Here is an 8,916-nt window from a genome sequence, read left to right on the forward strand (position 1 = left end):
CCTCACCCCCACACAATGGAACACATCGATCCTAAAACCCCCTCCCCCCCCACACAATGGAACATCGATCCTAAACCCCCTCCCCCCCACACAATGGAACATCGATCCTAAACCCTCTCCCCCCCCCACACAATGGAACATCGATCCTAAACCCTCTCCCCCCCCACACAATGGACATCGATCCTAACCCCCTCCCCCCCCACACAATGGAACATCGATCCTAACCCCCTCCCCCCCCACACAATGGAACATCGATCCTAAATCCCCTCCCCCCCCCACACACAATGGAACATCGATCCTAAACCCCCTCCCCCACACACAATGGAACATCGATCCTAAACCCCCCCCCACACACACGATGGAACATCGATCCTAAATCACCTCCCCCCCCACACACAATGGAACATCGATCCTAAACCCCCTCCCCCCACACAATGGAACATCGATCCTAAACCCCCTCCCCTCCACACAATGGAACATCGATCCTAAACCCCCTCCCCCCCCACACAATGGAACATCGATCCTAAACCCTCTCCCCCCCACACAATGGAACATCGATCCTAAACCCCCTCCCCCCCCACACACAATGGAATATCGATCCTAAACCCCCTCCCCCCCACACACAATGGAACATCGATCCTAAACCCCATCCCCCCCACACAATGGAACATCGATCCTAAACCCCCCTCCCCCCCCACACAATGGAACATCGATCCTAAACCCCCTCCCCCCCCACACACAATGGAATATCGATCCTAAACCCCCTCCCCCCCACACACAATGGAACATCGATCCTAAACCCCCTCCCCCCCCCACACAATGGAACATCGATCCTAAACCCCATCCCCCCCCACACAATGGAACATCGATCCTAAACCCCCTCCCCACCCACACAATGGAACATCGATCCTAAACCCCCTCCCCCCCCACACAATGGAACATCGATCCTAAACCCCCTCCCCCACACAATGGAACATGGATCCTAAACCCCCTCCCCCCACACAATGGAACATCGATCCTAAACACCCTCCCCCCCACACAATGGAACATCGATCCTAATCCCCCTCCCCCCCCACACAATGGAACATCGATCCTAAACCCCCTCCCCCCCACACAATGGAACATCGATCCTAAACCCCCTCCCCCGACACACAATGGAACATCGATTTTAAACCCCCTCCCCCACACAATGGAACATCGATCCTAAACCCACTCCCCCCCACACAATGGAACATCGATCCTAAACCCCCTCCCCCCACACAATGGAACATCGATCCTAAACCCACTCCCCCCCCACACAATGGAACATCGATCCTAAACCCACTCCCCCCCACACAATGGAACATCGATCCTAAACCCACTCCCCCCCACACAATGGAACATCGATCCTAAACCCCCCTCACACACAATGGAACATCGATCCTAAACCCCCTCCCCCCCACACAATGGAACATCGATCCTAAACCCCCTCCCCCCACACAATGAACATCGATCCTAAACCCCCTCCCCCCCACACAATGGAACATCGATCCTAAACCCCCTCCCCCCACACAATGGAACATCGATCCTAAACCCCACCCCCACACAATGGAACATCGATCCTAAACCCCCTCCCCCCACACAATGGAACATCGATCCTAAACCCCCTCCCCCCCACACAATGGAACATCGATCCTAAACCCCCTCCCCCCCACACAATGGAACATCGATCGTAAACCCCCCCCCACACACACGATGGAACATCGATCCTAAATCACCTCCCCCCCCACACACAATGGAACATCGATCCTAAACCCCCTCCCCCCACACAATGGAACATCGATCCTAAACCCCCTCCCCTCCACACAATGGAACATCGATCCTAAACCCCCACCCGTCCCCCCCCACACAATGGAACATCGATCCTAAACCCCCCCTCCACACAATGGAACATGGATCCTAAACCCCCCCCCCACACACACAATGGAACATGGATCCTAAACCCCCTCCCCCACACACAATGGAACATCGATCCTAAATCCCCTCCCCCCCCCACACACAATGGAACATCAATCCTAAACCCCCCCCCCCCCACACAATGGAACATCGATCCTACACCCCCTCCCCCCACACAATGGAACATCGATCCTAAACCCCCTCTCCCCCCACACAATGGAACATGGATCCTAAACCCCCTCCCCCCCACACAATGGAACATCGATCCTAAACCCTCTCCCCCCCACACAATGGAACATCGATCCTAAACCCCCTCCCCCCCACACACAATGGAACATCGATCCTAAACACCCTCCCCCCCCCACACAATGGAACATCGATCCTAAACCCCCTCCCCCCCCACACACAATGGAACATCGATCCTAAAACCCCTCCCCCCCACACAATGGAACATCGATCCTAAACCCTCTCCCCCCCACACAATGGAACATCGATCCTAAACCCTCTCCCCCCCACACAATGGAACATCGATCCTAAACCCCCTCCCCCCCCACACAATGGAACATCGATCCTAAACCCCCCTCCCCCCCCCACACAATGGAACATCGATCCTAAACCCCCTCCCCCCCACACAATGGAACATCGATCCTAAACCCCCTCCCCCCCACACAATGGAACATCGATCCTAAACCCCTCCCCCCCACACAATGGAACATCGATCCTAAACCCCCTCCCCCCCACACAATGGAACATCGATCCTAAACCCCCTCCCCCCCATACACAATGGAACATCGATCCTAAACCCCCTCCCCCCCCACACAATGGAACATCGATCCTAACCCCTCCCCCCCCACACAATGGAACATCGATCCTAAATCCCCTCCCCCCCCACACACAATGGAACATCGATCCTAAACCCCCTCCCCCCACAGACAATGGAACATCGATCCTAAAAAAACCCTCCCCCCCACACGATGGAACATGGATCCTAAACCCCCTCCCCCCCACACAATGGAACATCGATCCTAAACCCCCTCCCCCCCCACACAATGGAACATCAATCCTAAACCCCCTCCCCCCCCACACAATGGAACATGGATCCTAAACCCCCTCCCCCCCACACAATGGAACATGAATCCTAAACCCCCTCCCCCCACACACACAATGGAACATCGATCCTAAACCCCCTCCCCCCCCACACCAATGGAACATCGATCCTAAACCCCCTCCCCCCCCACACACAATGGAACATGAATCCTAAACCCCCCCCCACACACAATGGAACATCGATCCTAAACCCCCTCCCCCCCCACACAATGGAACATCGATCTTAAACCCTCTCCCCCCCACACAATGGAACATCGATCCTAAACCCCCTCCCCCCCCACACAATGGAACATCGATCCTAAACCCCCTCCCCCCCACACAATGGAACATTGATCCTAAACCCCCTCCCCCCCCACACAATGGAACATCGATCCTAAACCCCCTCCCCCCCACACAATGGAACATCGATCCTAAACCCCTCCCCCCACAATGGAACATCGATCCTAAACCCCCTCCCCCCCACACAATGGAACATCGATCCTAAACCCACTCCCCCCCCACACAATGGAACATCGATCCTAAACACCCTCCCCCCCCCCCACACAATGGAACATCGATCCTAAACCCCCTCCCCCCACACAATAGAACATCGATCCTAATCCCCCTCCCCCCCCACACAATGGAACATCGATCCTAAACCCCCTCCCCCCACACAATGGAACATCGATCCTAAACCCCTCCCCCCCACACAATGGAACATCGATCCTAAACCCCCTCCCCCCACACAATAGAACATCGATCCTAATCCCCCTCCCCCCCCACACAATGGAACATCGATCCTAAACCCCCTCCCCCCACACAATGGAACATCGATCCTAAACCCCCTCCCCCCCACACAATGGAACATTGATCCTAAACCCCCTCCCCCCCCACACAATGGAACATCGATCCTAAACCCCCTCCCCCCCACACAATGGAACATCGATCCTAAACCCCCTCCCCCCACAATGGAACATCGATCCTAAACCCCCCTCCCCCCCCACACAATGGAACATCGATCCTAAACCCACTCCCCCCCACACAATGGAACATCGATCCTAAACACCCTCCCCCCCCCCACACAATGGAACATCGATCCTAAACCCCCCTCCCCCCCACACAATAGAACATCGATCCTAATCCCCCTCCCCCCCCACACAATGGAACATCGATCCTAAACCCCTCCCCCACACACAATGGAACATGGATCCTAAACCCCCTCCCCCACACAATGGAACATCGATCCTAAACCCCCTCCCCCCCACACACAATGGAACATCGATCCTAAACCCACTCCCCCCCACACAATGGAACATCGATCCTAAACACCCTCCCCCCCCCCACACAATGGAACATCGATCCTAAACCCCCTCCCCCCACACAATAGAACATCGATCCTAAACCCCCCTCCCCCCACACAATGGAACATCGATCCTAAACCCCCTCCCCCCCACACAATGGAACATCGATCCTAAACCCCCTCCCCCCCCACACAATGGAACATCGATCCTAAACCCCCTCCCCCCACACAATGGAACATCGATCCTAAACCCCCTCCCCCACACAATGGAACATTATTCCTAAACCCCCTCCCCCCCACACACAATGGAACATCGATCCTAAACCCCCCTCCCCCCCACACAATGGAACATCGATCCTAAACCCCCTCCCCCCACACAATGGAACATCGATCCTAAACCCCCTCCCCCCCACACAATGGAACATCGATCCTAAACCCCCTCCCCCCCACACAATGGAACATCGATCCTAAACCCCCCCCACACACAATGGAACATCGATCCTAAACCCCCTCCCCCCACACAATGGAACATCGATCCTAAACCCCCCTCCCCCCCCACACAATGGAACATGGATCCTAAACCCCCTCCCCCCCCCACACATGGAACATCGATCCTAAACCCCCTCCCCCGACACACAATGGAACATGGATCCTAAACCCCCTCCCCCCCCCACACAATGGAACATCGATCCTAAACCCCCTCCCCCCCACACAATGGATCATCGATCCTAAACCCCCTCCCCCCCACACAATGGAACATCGATCCTAAACCCCCTCCCCCGACACACAATGGAACATCGATCTTAAACCCCCTCCCCCCCACACACAATGGAACATCGATCCTAAACCCCCTCCCCCCCCCACACAATGGAACATCGATCCTAAACCCCCTCCCCCGACACACAATGGAACATCGATCTTAAACCCCCTCCCCCCCACACACAATGGAACATCGATCCTAAACCCCCTCCCCCGACACACAATGGAACATCGATCTTAAACCCCCTCCCCCCACACACAATGGAACATCGATCCTAAACCCCCTCCCCCGACACACAATGGAACATCGATCCTAAACCCCCTCCCCCCACACAATGGAACATCGATCCTAAACCCCCTCCCCCCCACACAATGGAACATCGATCCTAAACCCCCTCCCCCACACAATGGAACATCGATCCTAAACCCCGTCCCCCTCCCACACAATGGAACATCGATCCTAAACCCCCTCCCCCCCACACAATGGAACATCGATCCTAAACCCCCTCCCCCCACACAATGGAACATCGATCCTAAACCCCCTCCCCCCACACAATGGAACATCGATCCTAAACCCCCCTCCCCCCCACACAATGGAACATCGATCCTAAACCCCCTCCCCCCCCCACACAATGGAACATCGATCCTAAACCCCCTCCCCCCCCACACAATGGAACATGGATCCTAAACCCCCTCCCCCCCCACACACAATGGAACATGGATCCTAAACCCCCTCCCCCCCACACAATGGAACATCGATCCTAAACCCCCTCCCCCCACACAATGGAACATCGATCCTAAACCCCCTCCCCCCACACAATGGAACATCGATCCTAAACCCCCTCCCCCCCACACAATGGAACATCGATCCTAAACCCCCTCCCCCCCACACAATGGAACATCGATCCTAAACCCCGTCCCCCTCCCACACAATGGAACATCGATCCTAAACCCCCTCCCCCCCACACAATGGAACATCGATCCTAAACCCCCTCCCCCACACAATGGAACATCGATCCTAAACCCCCTCCCCCCACACAATGGAACATCGATCCTAAACCCCCTCCCCCCCCACACAATGGAACATCGATCCTAAACCCCCTCCCCCCCCCACACAATGGAACATCGATCCTAAACCCCCTCCCCCCCCACACAATGGAACATGGATCCTAAACCCCCTCCCCCCCCACACAATGGAACATCGATCCTAAACCCCCCCTCCCACCCACACAATGGAACATCGATCCTAAACCCCCTCCCCCCACACAATGGAACATCGATCCTAAACCCCCTCCCCCCCACACAATGGAACATCGATCCTAAACCCCCTCCCCCACACAATGGAACAAGTACATAGACCCCAAACCCCTTCCCCTTGCACAACTGAAGAGTAAGAAATGGGTGAAAAACACAAAATATAAAAACAGTAACTCTGTGCAAGTCCACTGTCCATTAATGCAATAGTCCGAACAGTAATTCAGAACCACGGTTACACCTCCATCGGTTAACGAAGAGAGCCAGACCACACGAGGTCGGAGACCTCTTGTCCTGCCGCAGTGAGTCCCACATTGGACGGCTGCCTGCTGATCCCTGGACTTCTAACAACACGTTGTCTTTGTATACTACAGCAGTGCCTTCATGGAAAGTACTTTAACATTGTAAACCATAGCAGGATCACACAAGGCTATGCTATGGTTTTGATTAGAATAAACTTCTTTAAATCTTTAATGGTGTTGCTACTTACACGGTATGGACACTGACACTTTCTGCTTGAATTTAATTGACTCGGCAGGATTAAATCACTTGCAAATTAACTCACACAGTTGCAGCAACATTTGAACAAATGCAGAATTTAGATTCTTCTCAGGCCTGCAGAGTGCAATCTATCATTCGCCAAAGGTCTCTGCCAACCTGTTCTAAAGCTACACAGGTCGTCGCCAGTTAACGGCAGGGCTCTGTTCTTGTGCACTGTTCGTAACCCGTCGTTAGGAGAACCACCACCTTGTTGTAGGCTTTGGAGGTCTCCCTGACCTGAGGAGCTATGCTGGCCGGAGTAGTGGGTTTTCGTAGGTTCAGCCATACCAAACAGCTCAATAGGGAGGGGCCACACTAAAAGTGGTCTGCTAGTTCTGGGGTTCAGCTCAAGGCTAATAACCCTGACTGGTCAAACAGTATTGTTATGAAAACAGCAATCGGCACCTGAGTATGACGGTGTCTCCAGCCAGGACTGACAGTAATGAAAACTGAGAGGAAGAAAGCCCTGAACACCCCCAGGGATGGAGGACTTTCAATGCTGTCCAAACGCCAGTGGTGTAATGGGCAGTAAGCTAGGAGTGTATCAGCCTACTGCAGTGTTCAACAGCGGGATAGAAGATGGCGGCATGTGCCTTCAGGCTTTTATATCTTCTGCCTGAAGGTAGAGTGGAGATGAGAGAATGTCTGGGCTGGGAGGGGTCTTTGAAGATGCTGGCTGCTTTACTGTGGCAGTTCGAAGTTTATCATTGTACCGTGAAATGTTCAACAGCGGGGCAGAAACTGGCATTGAGACTGGCGGGATGTGCTTTCAGGCTTTTGTATCTTCTGCCCCACAGGAGAATGGAGAAGAGGGAATGACCACAGTAAACTGATATATTTTCACTGTCACATGTACTGAGGTACAGTGAAAAACTTTGTTTGGCACACCATCCGTACAGATCATGCTATCCCATCAGTACACTGAGGTAGTACAAGGTAAAACAGTAACAGAATAAAGTGCACCAGCTACAGAGACAATAGTGCAGGTGGGCAATGAGGTGCAAGATCATAATGATCAAGAACCCATCTTGCTGTACTAGGGGATAATTTAATAGGATCTTAGCAGGAGACTAGAAGCTATCCTTGAGCGTGGTTGGATGCTACCCAGACAGAACATTGCTCCTCCAAGCTGAGCTTAGATTCATCATGGCAGTAGAAGCAGCAATGAGTCAACATGCCAGAATGGGAATAGGAAGTCAAAATGAAATGTTCCTGGTGATACATGATCTGGGGAATGAATGGGTTAACGCATGAGGTGTATTTGATGGCTCTGGGCCTGAACTCGCTGGAGCTTAGAAGAATGGGGAGGGGGAGGGGATCTCATCGAAAGCTATTGAATATTGAAAGGTCTTGACAGAGTGGATGTGGAGAGGATGTTTCCTGTAGTGGGGGAGTCTAGGATCAGAGGACACAGATAGAGTGGATGTGGAGAGGATGTTTCCTGTACTGGGGGAGTCTAGGACCAGAGGACACAGATAGAGTGGATGTGGAGAGGATGTTTCCTGTAGTGGGGGAGTCTAGGACCAGAGGACACAGATAGAGTGGATGTGGAGAGGATGTTTCCTGTAGTGGGGGAGTCTAGGACCAGAGGACACAGCCTCAGAATACAAGGATGTCACATTAGAACAGAGATGAGGAGGAATTCATTGCCACAGACAGCTGAGCATTTAAAGCAGAGGTTGATAGGTTCTTGATTAATAAGGGCATCAAAGGTTATGGGGAGAAGGCAGGAGAATGGGTTGAGAGAGGCCATGATGGAATGATGAAGGGTCGAACAGCCTAATTTTGCTCCTATGCCTGATGGTCTAATGGACCCTTGACTTCACAGTCTATCTTGTTGTGGCCTTTCTCTGGAACCGTAACACTTTATTCCGCAATCTGGCATTGTTTTCCCTTGTTCTATCTCAGCGCAGTATTGTAAGGATTTTTCCATTATACCTCGGTGCATGTAACAGCAACAATCTAATTTATTAATTTAAAAAACTTACCACTGGCTGTTTTGGACAGAGGGGTTGCGGTAATTGTGGTGGTGGTTGTCCACT

This window comes from Hypanus sabinus, chromosome 11 (genome assembly GCF_030144855.1).
Source record: "Hypanus sabinus isolate sHypSab1 chromosome 11, sHypSab1.hap1, whole genome shotgun sequence".
NCBI lineage: Eukaryota > Metazoa > Chordata > Chondrichthyes > Myliobatiformes > Dasyatidae > Hypanus > Hypanus sabinus.